Consider the following 15292-nt stretch of genomic DNA (forward strand, 5'->3'; position numbering starts at 1 on the left):
CTCCTCGGCTTCCCAGTGTTTCATGTCGACCACACTTTCCTATACACAAACCCTCACATAAAGAATACACAACACAATAATCTTTGATCCAGTTGATTAGATATAATTGCCCACTTAAAATACAAACCCGGGTACCATCTCTCACTTAGGAACATTAGCAACGACATGTAACTACATAGCAGAATCTTAAATTCACATATCATGGTTTCTCACTTTGTCATCTTCCTTTCTCTCTTTTTTCCTCTAGTCTCCCCCTCTTCCTTCAAACTTCTCTCCCGCCCATTTTTCCTTCTCCTCCCATGATAACCCTCCTTCTATCCTATTTCTGCCACTCACATATACTTTACAAATTCAATGGGGAGGTGGTACTGGTGATGTCACCTGAGTTCTGAGTACAGGACTATGCAGCTGACCTTGCTGCAGTGGAATTAGCATCAAACACAGATAATTTCAGGGCAAACCAAAACGTGAACCCTAGGGGCAATCCTGTGAACTGGAATCAAACTTCTTATTGGCAGATTTTGCGAAAGGATTAGAAGAGGTGAAGGTGCTTTCAATCCCATAGAAACAACAATGTGAATGAATCAGAGCTTTCTGGTAGTAGACCAATATTCAAAGAATGTACATGAACAGACCTATGGCTCCAACTGCATATGATGCAGAGATAGCCTTGTTGGGCAACAGTGGAAGGAGAACCATTGGTCCTGCCTTGGTTTGTCACCCAGTTCAAGTGAATGTCCAGGGGAATAATAGGAGAAGGGTAAGGGGACCGGTAAGGGACCTTATAGTCAGGAAAATGGGAAAGGAAATACTATTTTAAATGTAAATTTAGAAATATCCATTAAAAAAGCAATAAAATTTGTTAATTTTTTGTAATGAAAGAAATAAAAGAAAAGAAAACTGTACTGTAATCACACCTATTAACTCAGAATTTTAAGGGGTCACTGTAAGGGAATAGTAGAGTAATACTAGTGAAAAGACTTATATGATGAAGTTTCATCTAGAAGCATTTCTCCCTCCCAGATATCAGGGCCAGACACAAACTGCATTATTAGAATCCAATGCATGGAGGACTTTACTCTGTGCTGAACACAATACTTGCCTTACCTTTTTCCTTAGGACCTTTTCCTTCTTGGCAAAAGGATAAAAGCCATGAGCTCTCACGAATAACTATATTGTCATTCCCAAAACCTGGATTTTGTGATAAAGAAATGAATTATATATATTATCTGAATACCAAGAAAAATAACAAGCAGGGAAGTCCAGATGCTTCTGAGAGGATCCCTGCTCCTGATTCCCATATGTGGAGGGCTCAGATCAATGCTATCTCCAAAGTGAAACTACTCAATCCCTACCAAAGACTCAAGGAGCTTTCCCATTGACCACGAATTTCTTTGTTTATACCAAGACAGAAGGCCAGGTTCCTACTCCTCATGTCTGATCACTTCATTCTCTGTGTTCTCCCTCCTAAATGGCTGTTTATAATGCATTACAGGCCAACTAGTAAACACTAGATGTACTGAAGGAATATCTGATAGGCAGGTGAAGTCAGGACAACAATTGTGACATCACAAAAGATTCGAGGTCTCTCAAGGATACAAGAGATTTTTCAGGGAAGCCTAATGATGATGTCATTGAGAACCGTCTTGGCTTACTTGCTAAACAACTTTTTTTTTACATTGACCAGATTTGGAGTGACATTTCCAGGAATGTGTCCTGTAAAACAGTGGAAACCTATACATACTACATCTCTGTAAAGCTAGAGTCTTCACTTTTAACATTAGTCGTTACATGCTCTGAAAGGACAAAGTTAGTCAGGGGCTTATCATGGCTAGAAAAGATTTAGGAACATAGAGTGGAGGAGATTCTTCTAGATAATATTTTATTCCCAGGTCCATTCCTGTGACATACAGTTCAATATCACAGGATTTCCCTATTTCCCAAAGGCCAGTATTTTGCATGCAGACCTTAATTGAATGAATATTGTATTTCACTTTCTCATTGTACATTCCTTCTTAAGAGACTATATAAATATTCCTGTGTGTGTACTCAAAAATTCTGTCTCCAATTCCATTTTCACCAAAGAAAAGGACAAAATGAGTATAGAATTCTGTTCTCTAGTCCTATTTGGTATCAGTACAACACTATCTACCTTCCTGTGTTCCCATTGCTAGACTTGAGGGTTGGATGTTTTACCATGATTCTCTCTGAAAACCAAACATAAGATTCCTGAGGATTGGCAGAAAGAAGACCAGTGAAACATCAACTTCAATAGGTTCATAAGAACAAGAGGGAATCTGTTTGGCATTGTCATTTCTGAACTCTATATTCTTGACCTGGTTGCTCAGAATCCACGCCTCCATTCCATCTAACCAAATAGCTTAATGAACCAAAAAAGTATATATATATATATATCAGCCACCAAAACTACATAAGATTCATGTAGCTAAAAAGTGCATTCTGCCAGCAACCGGATATATGTTTCCCTTGAGAGACACAGGTAGATCATGTCAACTACAAAAGTTAATACTGTTGGCAAACAAGTAAACTGAAATAGACCTCTTGTTGGCAGATTTTGAGAAGGGATAACAAGAGCTAAAGGAGCTTTCAAGCCCATAAGAACAACAATGTCAATAAACCAGAGCTTTCTGGTACTAGACCAATGTTCAATGAATGTACACGGACAGAGCTATGGCTCAGACTGCATGTGGCAGAGAATGGCCTTGTTCATCACGAATGGAAGCAGAAGCTATGGTCATCTCTAGGTTTGACTCCCAGTTCAAGAGAATGTGAAGGCGCAGTCAGGGGGTTAGAGAAGAAGGGGAAGGATACGGGTAGGAATCTTATGTGCAGGAAAATGCCAAACAAAATAACATTAAATGTATATAAGGAAACATCAAGTTAAAAAAAGCAATAAAAATTGCTAACACATAAAAAAATGAAAGAAATAAGTAGAGAAAACTAACAGCTAATCAAACCTATTGACTCAGAAAAGTAAAGTGGTAGTCAATGGAAATATTAGTGGAAACACTGAGATGATGAAGTCTCAACTAATAGCACTGCTGCTTCCCAGACTGCACTACAGATATCCAAAACATGGAGGAGTTTACTCTGAGCTAGGGACACAATACCTGTCTCTCATTTTTCCTTAGGACCTTTTTCTTCTTGTCAAAAAGAGTAAAGGCCATGAGCTCTAATGTGCCCTTCCCAACACATGGCTTTTGGAATAAAGAAAGGAATGATATAAACTCTCTGACTTCCAGGAACCATAAGAACAGGGAGTCAGATGCTTCTGAGAGGCTCCGAGGTCCTGATTCCCATAGGTGGGAGGCTCAGATCAAGGCTATCCCTTTATTAATCCCACTAAATCCCTACCAAGTACTCACTGAGTTTTACCAAGAACCACGTATTTGTTCCTTTTTTATACCAAGAAGGTAGGCCAGCTTCCTTCGTTCTCCCCATATCCAATCTTTTCATTCTCTTTGTACTCCTTCCCAAATTGATTTTTACTGTTAATTACAGGCTAATTAATAAACCCTAGAGGTACTTAAGGAATATATGAGAGGCAGTTGCAGTCGTGACAACATTTGGGACATCACAGACAAAGATATGGATCTCCAGGTTAAAAGAGATTTTTCAGGAGGCCTAATGATGATGTCTCTGAGAACTGCCATGGCCTACCTCTAAACAGCTTTCCATACATTGACCAGTTTTGAGAATGCGTTTTCGAGGTATGTCTCCTGTGACACAGGGGAAACCTTTATGTACTCGATATCTCTAAAGCAAGAAACTTCTTTGTCCTTAATTAGTGGTTTCATACTCTGAATGGAGAAGGTTAGTCAGTCACTTGGCATGGGGAGAAAAGATCTAGGAATATGGGGTGGAAGAGTTTATTCTGGATAATAATTCTATTCCCAGGTCCATTCCTGTGACATACACTTCAATTTCCTAGGTTTTCTCAGTTTCCCAAAGGCCAGTATTTTCCCTACAGACCCTTACATGATTGAATAATGTATTTCATTTTCATATTGTACTTTGCTTTGTAGGAGACTATATATATATATATATATATATATATATATATATATATATATTCATATTCCTGAATATGTACTCAAATATTCAGTTTTGCAATTCCATTTTTTGCAATGAATTAGCAACAAAGCGTGCCATGCTATAGAGTGAATATAACAGTGTAAATATTGTGTACCTACTTGATAAAGACCTAAATCCTTATTTTATCCAAAAACTTTGAGACATCAGTAAAGAATAAGACATCAAGCACTGCAGAATGTGGATCTTTAATCCCATTAGATATCAGTTCAATAATATCTACCTTCCTCTTCCCAGGGCCAGACTTAAGGGTTTTGGAGGTTTTACCATGATTCTTTCTTCAGGCCAAACACAAGACTGAGGAGGATGTGCAGGAAGAGGTATGTCTTGATGTCCAGAGAAACCTCAAGTTCAATAGGTTCATAATAACAAGAGGGAATCTGACTGGCATTATCCTTAGCTGATTCTACATTTTTGAACTAGATGCACAGAATCCATCCAAAAATTCCACCTACCACATAGTTATAGGTACCACCAAAAATATATTTATATATATATATATATATATATATTTATATACGTGTATATATATATAGAGAGAGATAAAGGTAAAGATAAAGATCTAGATATAGATATGTGTGTATATATAGATAGATATATATTTATGTGTATATATAGATAGATATAGATATAGAGATATAGATGGAGATAGATATAGAGATAGACAGATAGATAGGAAGATAGATAGAGGAATAGATTGATAGATATATCAGCCATCAAATCTAGATAAGATTGATGAGAGATATATACATACATAGATATGCCACAAAACTACATAAGATTGATGATGTTAAAAAGTGCATGCTGCTAGGAAACGGATATACATCTTTCCTGAGATACCCAGGTAGTGAGTGCCAATTACAGAAGTGAAGGTTATTGTCAAACCAGTGGAATTCAATCGAACCTCTTGTTAGCAAATTTGGAGAAAGAATTACCAGGACTGAATGGGCTTTCAAGTCCATAAGAACAACAATGCCAATGACCCAAAGATTTCTGGTACTATACTAATAATCAAAGACTGTACATGGACCTAACTATTGCTCCAACTGCATATATTGCAGAGAATGGCCTTGGCGGACATCAATGGGAGGAGAAGGTCTTAGGCCTACCAAAGCTGGAACCCCCAGTGTAGGGGAATGTCAGGGTGTGCTGGGGAAGGGAGTGTTTGGTGAGGTGGAGCACCTTTATAGAAGAACTGGTGGGGGAAGGGATAGGAGTGTTTTGACTGGAAAACTGGGAAAGTGAATAATTTTCAAAATGTAAACAAAAATATCCATTTTTATAAAAGGAAAAATAAAAGTTTAACAAGCTGAATAGCCAAAGAGGAATCTCAATCTCACTTGAGAGGGAGAAGTAATGAACCTCTGGAGGGAAGAGTGAGGGTCCTGAGTGAGAAAGGAAATTGTAAGGGAAAGAGGTGAACATGGTCAGATATTGGTGGGGAGTAGGACTGAAGCTGAGTGCCAGCAGAATGAATGGAAACAGGCAACCTCAGGAACTAAAAGGTTGGAGGAGGGGTGTGGCTCTAGAATATTGGAGAGACCTGAGAAGCAAGATACTATCAGGACTCAGTGAAATGTCCAGGAGTGGTTAGCAGGAACTTGTAGAGTCTACCTCCATGTGGAAAAGAGAGCATCAAGTGACGGATAAGATTGCTATCCACAAATCAAAATTCTGACCCATATTTGGTCCTCTTTGAAAGAACTTCAGGGACAAAACCAGAGAAGAGCCTGAGTAAAAGAATTCCAGTGACCCACCATATCTGGGAATCAGATTAAGTACAGGTGTCCAAGGCCTGACCCTATTACTCATGCTTTGACATGTCCACAAAACAGACCTGACATGACTGCCTTCTGAAAGACCCAAAAAACAGCTGAAAGAGTCAGATGCAGACAATTGCACTCAGTCAATGAGCAAAAGCTGCTAACACCTGTGGTCGAACTAGGGAAAAGCTCGAGGAAGCTGAGGAGGGGAGCAACCCTGTAGGAGGACCAGCAGTGTTAACTAACCTGGACCCCAGTGTTTTTTTTCAGACACTGAGCCATCAATGCAGCATCATGCACCAGCTAATATGAAACAACTAAGACTGGATTGCTGGTTCTGGACATGACCAGAGAAGATGCACTTAACCCTCAAGACACTCGAGTCCCCAGGGAGTGGAGAGATCTGGTAGACTGCAGGTGGAGTTGGAGACAGCTTCATCAGAGAGGGAGAGGGATGAAATCTGGATTGTAAAATTCTATGAAATAAAATTTTAAAAAAGAAAATATTAGGGGCTCGAGACCCCAAAAGTACAACAATGTCAAGCAACCAGAGCTTCCAGGGACTAAGCCACTACCTAAAGACTATACATGGACTGACCCTGGACTCTGACCCCATAGGTAGCAATGAATATCCTAGTAAGAGCACCAGTGGAAGGGGAAGCCCTGGGTCCTGCTAAGACTGAACCCCCAGTGAACTAGTCTATGGGGGGAGGGCGGCAATGGGGGGAGGGTTGGGAGGGGAACACCCATAAGGAAGGGGAGGGGGGAGGGGGATGTTTGCCCGGAAACCGGGAAAGGGAATAACACTCGAAATGTATATAAGAAATACTCAAGTTAATAAAAAAAAAAAGAAAATGTAAACTCAAATAAACACTATATTTCCCAACTTTCTTTTTTCCCTTTTTGTCATGGTATTTCATAACAGCAATAGAAACTCTGGCTAAGACATGGTATTTTGGACAAAGGTGTGCAAATGCTAATTAGAGAAGGATGACATCTCTGTGGAGTCAAGTAGCATGATGTGATTCAAACTTCCTTATTCAGAGGTAGCAAAAGACAGGGAATTTCTAAGACTAAGTTTACTATCATGACATAGTGAACCCTTTTAAATCCAAACACTAGGGGATCCATGATATCTGGAAACAAATCAAAAGACTGGGAATATTAAAAGGGAAGAATATTGTTGAAACATTCATGGAAGAAATGAAATTCATATCTATTAGATTACCACAAAGAGGTTGAGCCTTCTGATTACTGCCTGCTACCCAACACAATCCATATTCTCTTTTATTCCTTCCAAAGTAATAATAGATTAAGTAATAAGAATCTATATCTAGAGAGAAAATTTGAATTTAATGTGAACTTAACTCCAAAGATATCACTGTTTGTATGGGTGTATTTTGTTTACCTCATTTATTATAAAAATAATTTGTGTAAGACTGTCAATTGGAATTGCTTGGAAAAGTTCCTATAGCTTGCAGGTATGGTTTACCTTTAATGAGTTTACGGTAGCAGTGAATTCCATTTGTTTATATCATTGTTTCTTCAACATTTAATTATGAAAATGACAATAGTCAGATTAATTCTCAAACACTTGGATAATTTTTCACTTACGAAAGGAAATGATTATTGAAGAACTGCAGCAATTATCTTTCTCACTACTGATGGACTTTCTTCATGTACACTGGTATTGGCTTTTGGGAAAAGAAAGCAAAATTCATTTTGAATGTCTCAAGTTAGCAAAAGTATTTTAGAAAAAAGTCATTGTACTCTAATAATGGAGATATTTATCTAATGGAAAATAAGTTTTAAAAGAATTTAAAAGGATAGCATTTGGGTTCTTTTTTAACTGTCCTACAAGAAATAAAATGGAGTTTGTTCATTTTGTTTTTTAATGTTCCAAATGAGTTCTAATGTAAGGGTATAATTCTGTGACATAGAAATATTGCATACACAATAGCCATCCCATCAAATTACTCTTGTTAATTTTGATTTTGCATTCCCTTGCAATTCAGAATAAGTATCTTACATTTTCTTGCATTTTACCAATTGGGTATTCTCATTTCTCAAATAACATGCTTTTACATTGTTATCTCAAAATATTTACAAACAAATTTGCAAAAATATATGTACTACAGAGTTTCCTTTATGCATGTACTTAATATCAAAATATATCATGTAAACTTTACCTATTGTGATTCCATTCACCATGACACATCACATTTATTCTGCTTCTACTTGTTTGACAAATACACCCGCACACAAATGGTTGTTGCTATCACAGAGCAGACAAAAATTTGGCAACACAGAATGTTGCAATAAAAGTCAATCAATTATAATTGAAGCAGTAAGTCAGGTAGAAAATTAAAGCATGCTGTCTGGAATACAGTTCTGACCAAACAAAACTTCACACGTGTGAGCTTTAAAATTTAAATAAAATATAATGTATGACAATATGAACCCATTCTAAAATGATCATCCTTATGTCCCTTTAGAAGATCTAAAATATTTATAGTATTCTTTTGGATGTATAAGGGCATTTTATATTTTATAGTGAACGTTTTCTTAGTGTCACTTGTCTCTTTACATTCTTACTTGCTTACAATTAGATAATGGATAGCCAATATTCCATCCCAGTCTGTAAGACTTAGATGCTGTATTTCACCACTCTACCACAGCACATTTAACAATTTTTTTAAATTAATTCATCTCCTAATATTATTCTAAGTATGAAAGTCATATACACAAACAGTACTGCTTCTTGTAAGGAATTATATCTTAGGATTTAATTCAATCAATTAATAATTTTATATTTTCACAGTTTATTTGTTTGCCATAGTCTGTATAGTCTACTTTCCCTTGGAAAAATATAAGATGTTTGAAATTTTTGCTGCTGCTACAAATATATTACTGTAGCTGAGTAATCTGTACATCAGTTTCTCCTCAGAGGGACAGAGACAATTCCAATCATTTACAACTATTGGGTAATCCAATATGTGATCAGATGAGAAAAATTAAGACAGTGTAGATGCTTTGACCATGTTTCCAATATAAAAGTTTAAAAACACTTAAAACCTATGAGCTGTAATGGTATTGCTAACTCTTAAAACCACCTCAATAGCAGTTACTTATTCTTACTCTTGTATGAAATAAAATACAGTTAGTTAGAAAAAGGTGACAAAAAGATGCTTTTGAATATAAAAGCCTGACTCTGCCTATCGATAAAGATGATAATTATCAAAACTACGATTTCAAGGAAATTTACAAAATAATGTGTGCAAGATATGGAGCTCATCTGTTAATTTTCCTCTTCTGTTTGGCAAAAAGAACACGCCATCTAGTTGTATGGATAAGTCAGGTTTATATTATAGAACCTCAGCCTAAGTATACATGTTTTTTCAAGCATCTACTAGCAGGGTCACATACCTTCAATTTTATTTTTCAATTTTCATCTAAAAATTCCATTCCAAACAATGATCCCAGTGTGGTGGGAAGTTGTGTTAGAGGTTTTAATTTTTGTCTAGTTCTATGTTTGTTTGTTTGTTTTTTTTTACTTGAAAACAAATTATCAATGCCAAGGCCTCTGCATGTTTCTGTGACCTAGCTCCACATATGGTTTGTCGGATTACAGGATGGGTACACCACACATAAAAAAACAAAAAAAAAAAACAAAAAAAACAAGTTTCTTAAGATTTGAAAAACACAATTTATTCTGAATAATATATATTAACTTTTTTCTAAAAGTGCTAAAATGATACAATCATAATATAAATACATGACCTTAACCGAATTGAAAATTCACCAGAAGAACAAAAATTAAAAAAGAATGAATAACAAAACTTCCAACCAAACCAAGCAATGTTAATACCTGAAGAAAACAAAACTCAAACCAAAAACAAAACACAGTTATTAAGCTAAGCAGTATTCTTTTGTTGAAGTTTTAGCATTACAGTCATACCCTGTGGCTGGTCTTGGGAAGAGAGCGGGAAGACAGTCAGTCACCAATTGTAATAGAGTTTTAAAGATGAATCTAGCTATGCCTCTTTGGGGCCTTTACAGGTCAAGGACTTCCAAAGCTAATATGAGAAATGTGCCGTGTTTGGTTTCTAGATTTTGAATATCTCTTGACTGATTTCCAATAATAAACTTAAAAATCCCTCAGAACAAGAATGAAATTACCCTCTGAGACTCCTCCTGGATGCCCAGCAGTTTTTGATGTGCTTCAACACTTCTTTGAAACCCTCACATATTCATGCTCAGTGTGAAGGGAATTCCAATGTCTGAATGGAAACTCACTTCCCTTTCCTACCTGGGGTACAGCATTTACTCAGCTCAAACATTTTCACTCCCAAGGAGATAAAGATTTTAAACCTTCGACCTCTAAATGTGTACCACTAAATTAATAGCATATAATTTCTACCATTTAAATTCTTCCTAATGCATATTGCGTTAAGCCCTTAGCTTTCTTCATTTTAGTAATAGGTTCTGGATTAGGAAGTCTTTATTTAGCTACAATGTTTCTCCTTGGCTTTGTACCTGCTGCTCAGTCTTAGGTACAGGATTTACCCAAGCACAAGTTTCTCCCTTTTGAATTAACGTGTTGCCAGTATGGTTTCTTAGGTTTTTCAACTTGAAGAATTGTCAAATCTCTTAGTGTCCTGACAGAGTTATGACTAGTAATGAACTGGTTCAATCCTACAATCATGAGAACTGAGGAAATACAGGTCCATAAAATCAAAATTGAGTCACTAGACATCTCTGAAATGTTGTTTTCAAAGTGGGATTCAGTTGTTACTGTGTCAAATCATTTCTCTTAAACTTTAAAATGTGTTCATGCACAGAATTCTTTCTCAAGAAAGGAGGAGGAATTCTGTATTCTTTCATTGACATTGAGTTTGAGTCACTTGTGCAGTATACACCTCATATCTTGGATCAATCCAGCATGTCCCAACAGCACAGACCAAGTCACTTATTTGTAGTATGTGAGTGTGTGTGTGTGTGTGTGTGTGTGTGTGTGTGTGTGTCTGGTCACTCCATGGTAACTCCTGCTACATGTTGGAGAAGCACACTTCTTCAAAGATACCATGGCCACCTTTGTTTTGCTTGCCTCTTTAACATATCTAATCACTTCAAATTGCACCATTTACTTATACCTCTGGTAAACAGATAAAACTCATAATATCCTCCAATCTTCATGGGGATTCAGAACTCAATGATAAATAATTTTTGGAGTCTTTATATTCAAATTTTGTCCTAAAACTCATTAAGAATTTATTGTTCTGTAAATGCAATTCCAGCTGGTCTTTTGGACTTTTGAGTTTCATGGCCAGAAATCATCAGCTAAATGCATTCTCTCCATTTTTGGCATGTTCAGGCTATGGTTCCTGAATGTCATGTTTGCTGTGACTACCTAGTTATACAGTCTTATGATATGCAAGTGAGTTCTCATATAGTTTCCTTAATAGTCAATGGTTCTGATCAGAATCTGTAAAGTGGGGAATCAATCTCTTTGTGTTAAACGTAGGTTGCAAACTGTCTCTGGATACTTTTTAAATAGCATCTTGCATATGTGCATGTCCTTTTTAGGTGGTTTTTTCATTATCTATTAACAGTCTATATATCATAGCATCAGATTATTTTAAGTTTCCATATGAAGTGATTTCCTGTCCCTCCTGGAGTAGAATTGTGTGGGGATATAAAGATCAATCTGTGCAGCCCTACGCAATTCTTCTTAATATATTTTCATCTATGGATGGTGTATTTCTACAACCTTTGATATCCTGCCTTTTATACACCTTCCTTCACCCATTTAAATAAAAATATTTTCATCTATGGATGGTGTAATATCTTCAACCTTTGATAAACACACTTTTATGCACCTCCCTTCACCAGTGTAAAAGAAAAATAATTACAGCAGAACGATCCTGTAATAGTTTGGATACTACATGATTCCCTTAGCTAAAATGTGACTATGCATGCTTATTCAGACTCAAAGATATCAATGGGGGATGTCACTGACTAAAAATATCAACTACTACTCAGATGTCCTCTATGTATACAGTCAGAGGAACATTTATTTCAGTTCAGGTGTGGAACTGATGAATTCAAAGCCATTTTCTAAATTAGAAAAAAATTACTAAGACAGGGTTTGAGGGAATGCTTTCATCTATGTACAACATTAATTTCAGCCTCACATATAAATGTGTGATGTGAAGTAGTTGCAACAATGTACTGGAGAAGGAAAAAATATACTTTTGGGTATGGTCTTTCTGAACTAGAGTATGATATCAATACAAACTTCTGTGACAGATTTTAAAGCACATATGAACATATGAGAATTCCAGCAGAGTAAATCTTGCTTAAGATAATACCCTTCGGGATATTTGTGACCCTCATCGGGACCAGTTACTGTTAGGTATCAGAGTTCTGACTCATTTTTAAGTTTTCTTTTTATCTCATGCTAATTTTTGATCCTTTCTTTTCCCCATTGAATAGTTAGTCAACAGGCCTGTTTACCAGATATCAGCTGCATGACCAGAGGTTGGTTGCAATTTACCTCACTGCCGAATTAAAAAAAATACAAGGATTTTTTTTTTATGAGAAGTCCTTGAAATTCTAGAATGTAGAATGTTGTTGTCTGTGGCTTTCCTTGTGTATATGAAGCTAGAAAATAATTTATGAATCTAGAAGACAAGGTGTAAATGACTGCCTGTAAATCCCAGTAACTAAGAAAGAAGCCTGGAGACAGTTGTGCTATTGAGACTTGATACAGAGTGGCCTATACCATTGTGAGACACTAGACTTCCATGAGCAAATCCTTAGCCTGGAAAATGTAGTTATGGTGGTCCAGAAAAAAAACACAGATTTTCCCCTCTGTCTGCCTCTCATTACTCTGATCTCCCATGTCACAGGAGGCTGAATGGTCTTCCACATACCCTGAGATGCAGCTCACAAGGGACAGAATCTATCTTCAGCGGTGCTTCATCTGAGTCTACCCTTGGATTGTGGATGGTATTCAGGAAGTGAACTGACAGGTTATACTTTGCCTAGCTTGGTGTCAACGTTCAGACATGAGACCCAACTTTGTGATAGTCAACACTTCCATGTTTCCATTGGGTGGGCAGTGTCACAATGGCCAGATGTTGTCTTGTCACACCTCTCATATACTTCATGTGACCAAGTTGATAGACTCCTTCAGCTTATTCACAGATCAACAGGATGCAACTTTGCTTCAGGGCCTTCATGTCTGGCCACAGAAGAAAATGAAAAGCCAATTGAAAAATGTCACAGTTAACAGTGATAATGTAGCCATGCCAGGGCATTTCCTCCAAGTTTAACTTTCAAGTATATTATTTTATTGCAGATTATGCTACTCTTTCTAGAAGGTCATGTTGTGGGAGAATATTTGGATGCTTCTCCCATCCACTGTTTATAGATTTCATACATGGACTCCTTTTAGTGACAAGATTTCTGTAAACTTACATACAAACTAACCATTTAAGCACACAAACTTAAAATCACACACACACACACACACACACACACACACACACACACACACATGGTGTAGTGATAATAGAGATGTCAGTGTCAGACACAAACTGCACTATAGGAATCCAAAGCATGGAGGAGTTTACACTGAGCTGCGGACACAATACTTGTCTTTGCCTTCTTCCTTAACACCTTTTTCTTCAGGGCAAAAATAATAAAAGCCATGAGCTCTCAGGAAAACAACTGTGCCTATTCCAACCCCTGGTTCTTGGAATAAAGAAATTAATGATTTAAACCCTCTGACCTTCAGGAACCATTACAAGGAGGGAAATCAAGATGCTTCTAAGAGTATGACAGCTCCCAATTCCCATAGGTGGAAGGCTCAGAACAAGGCTATCTCTTCATTGGAACCACTCAAACCCTACCCAGGAATAGTGGAGTTTTCCCAAGGACCACACATTTCTTCCTTTTTTAAACGAAGATAAAAGGCCAGCTTCCTTCTCCCCATCTCTGATATCTTCATCCTCTTTATTCTCCCTCCCAAATGGCTGTTTACTCTGAATAGAAGGCTAATTGGTAAATGCTAGAGGTACTGAAGGAATATCCAAGGTGCAGTTGAAGACACAACAACACTTGTGACATGACAGAAGAAGCTAGGGCTCTCTAGGATGCAAGAGATTTTTCAGGGAGGTCCTAATGATGATGTCACTGAGAAGTGCCATGGCCTTCCTGCTTACAGCTTTTCTTACATTGACAGGTTCAAGAGTGCATTTTCCAGGTATGAATCCTGTGAAACAGTGGAAACATTTATGTACTCCATCTCTCTACAGGTAGAGACTTCATTTGCTTCATTAGTGGTTACATGCTCTTAATGGAGAAAGTTAGTCAGGGGCTTGGCATGGGTAGAAATGTTTTACGAATGTGGAGTGGAGGAGATTCTTCTGGATAATAATTTTATTCAATGGACCATTCCTGTGACATATCACAGGAATCAATTTCTTAGATTTTCTCTGTTTCCCAAAAGTTAGTGTTTTCACTACATACCCTTAATTGACTGAGAATTTTATTACATTTTCTTATTGTACATTCCTTTATATTGGGACTTTATGTATATTCCTGACTGTGTTCAAGAATTCTGTTTTCCAATTCAAGTTTTTGCAATGATTTTGGCAAGAAAGTGGGCTCAGCTATAGAATAGAATGAATTTAACAGTATATTTATTGTGTACCTCCTCCAAATGATAAACTCCCAAATCCTTATTTTATCCAACAATTACCAGACATCAGTAAAGCAAAGAACAAAATGGATTACAGAGTGTGGTTCTGTACTCCCATTAGATATCAGTTCATGTGTTCCCATGGCCAGACTTGAGGGTTTTAGATGTTTTACCATAATTCTTTCTTCAGGCCAACCATAAAATATAGGAGGATGGTCAGGGAGATGAATGGCTTGAGGTCCAGGCAAACCTCAACATCTACACTTTCATCAGAAAATGAGGAAGTCTATTTGGCACTGTTGTTTGTGGATTCTAAATTCTTGACCTAGTTGCTCAGAATCCATGTTAAAATTCCATTTAACCTCCAAATTGTAGGAGCCACCAAATGTGTATATATATATATATATATATATATATATATATATATATATATATATGTGTATATATTAAATATCTATAACAAATATATATATTAATATATATACATATATATATATAGATATATATATAGATATATGCCACCAAACTAGGTATGATTGATGAAGCTCAGAATTGCATCCTGACCAGTACTTTATATAGATCTTCCCTGAGAGACACAGCTATAGCATGTCAAATACAGAAGTGAGTGATAGTAGCAAAACAGTGACCTTTAAATTCATGTCTTGATGGTAGATTTTGAGAAAGGTTTACAAGAGCTGTGTAAGTGAGG

The sequence above is a fragment of the Rattus norvegicus genome, chromosome Y (assembly GCF_021556685.1).
Source record: "Rattus norvegicus strain SHRSP/BbbUtx chromosome Y, alternate assembly SHRSP_T2T, whole genome shotgun sequence".
NCBI classification, from domain to species: domain Eukaryota; kingdom Metazoa; phylum Chordata; class Mammalia; order Rodentia; family Muridae; genus Rattus; species Rattus norvegicus.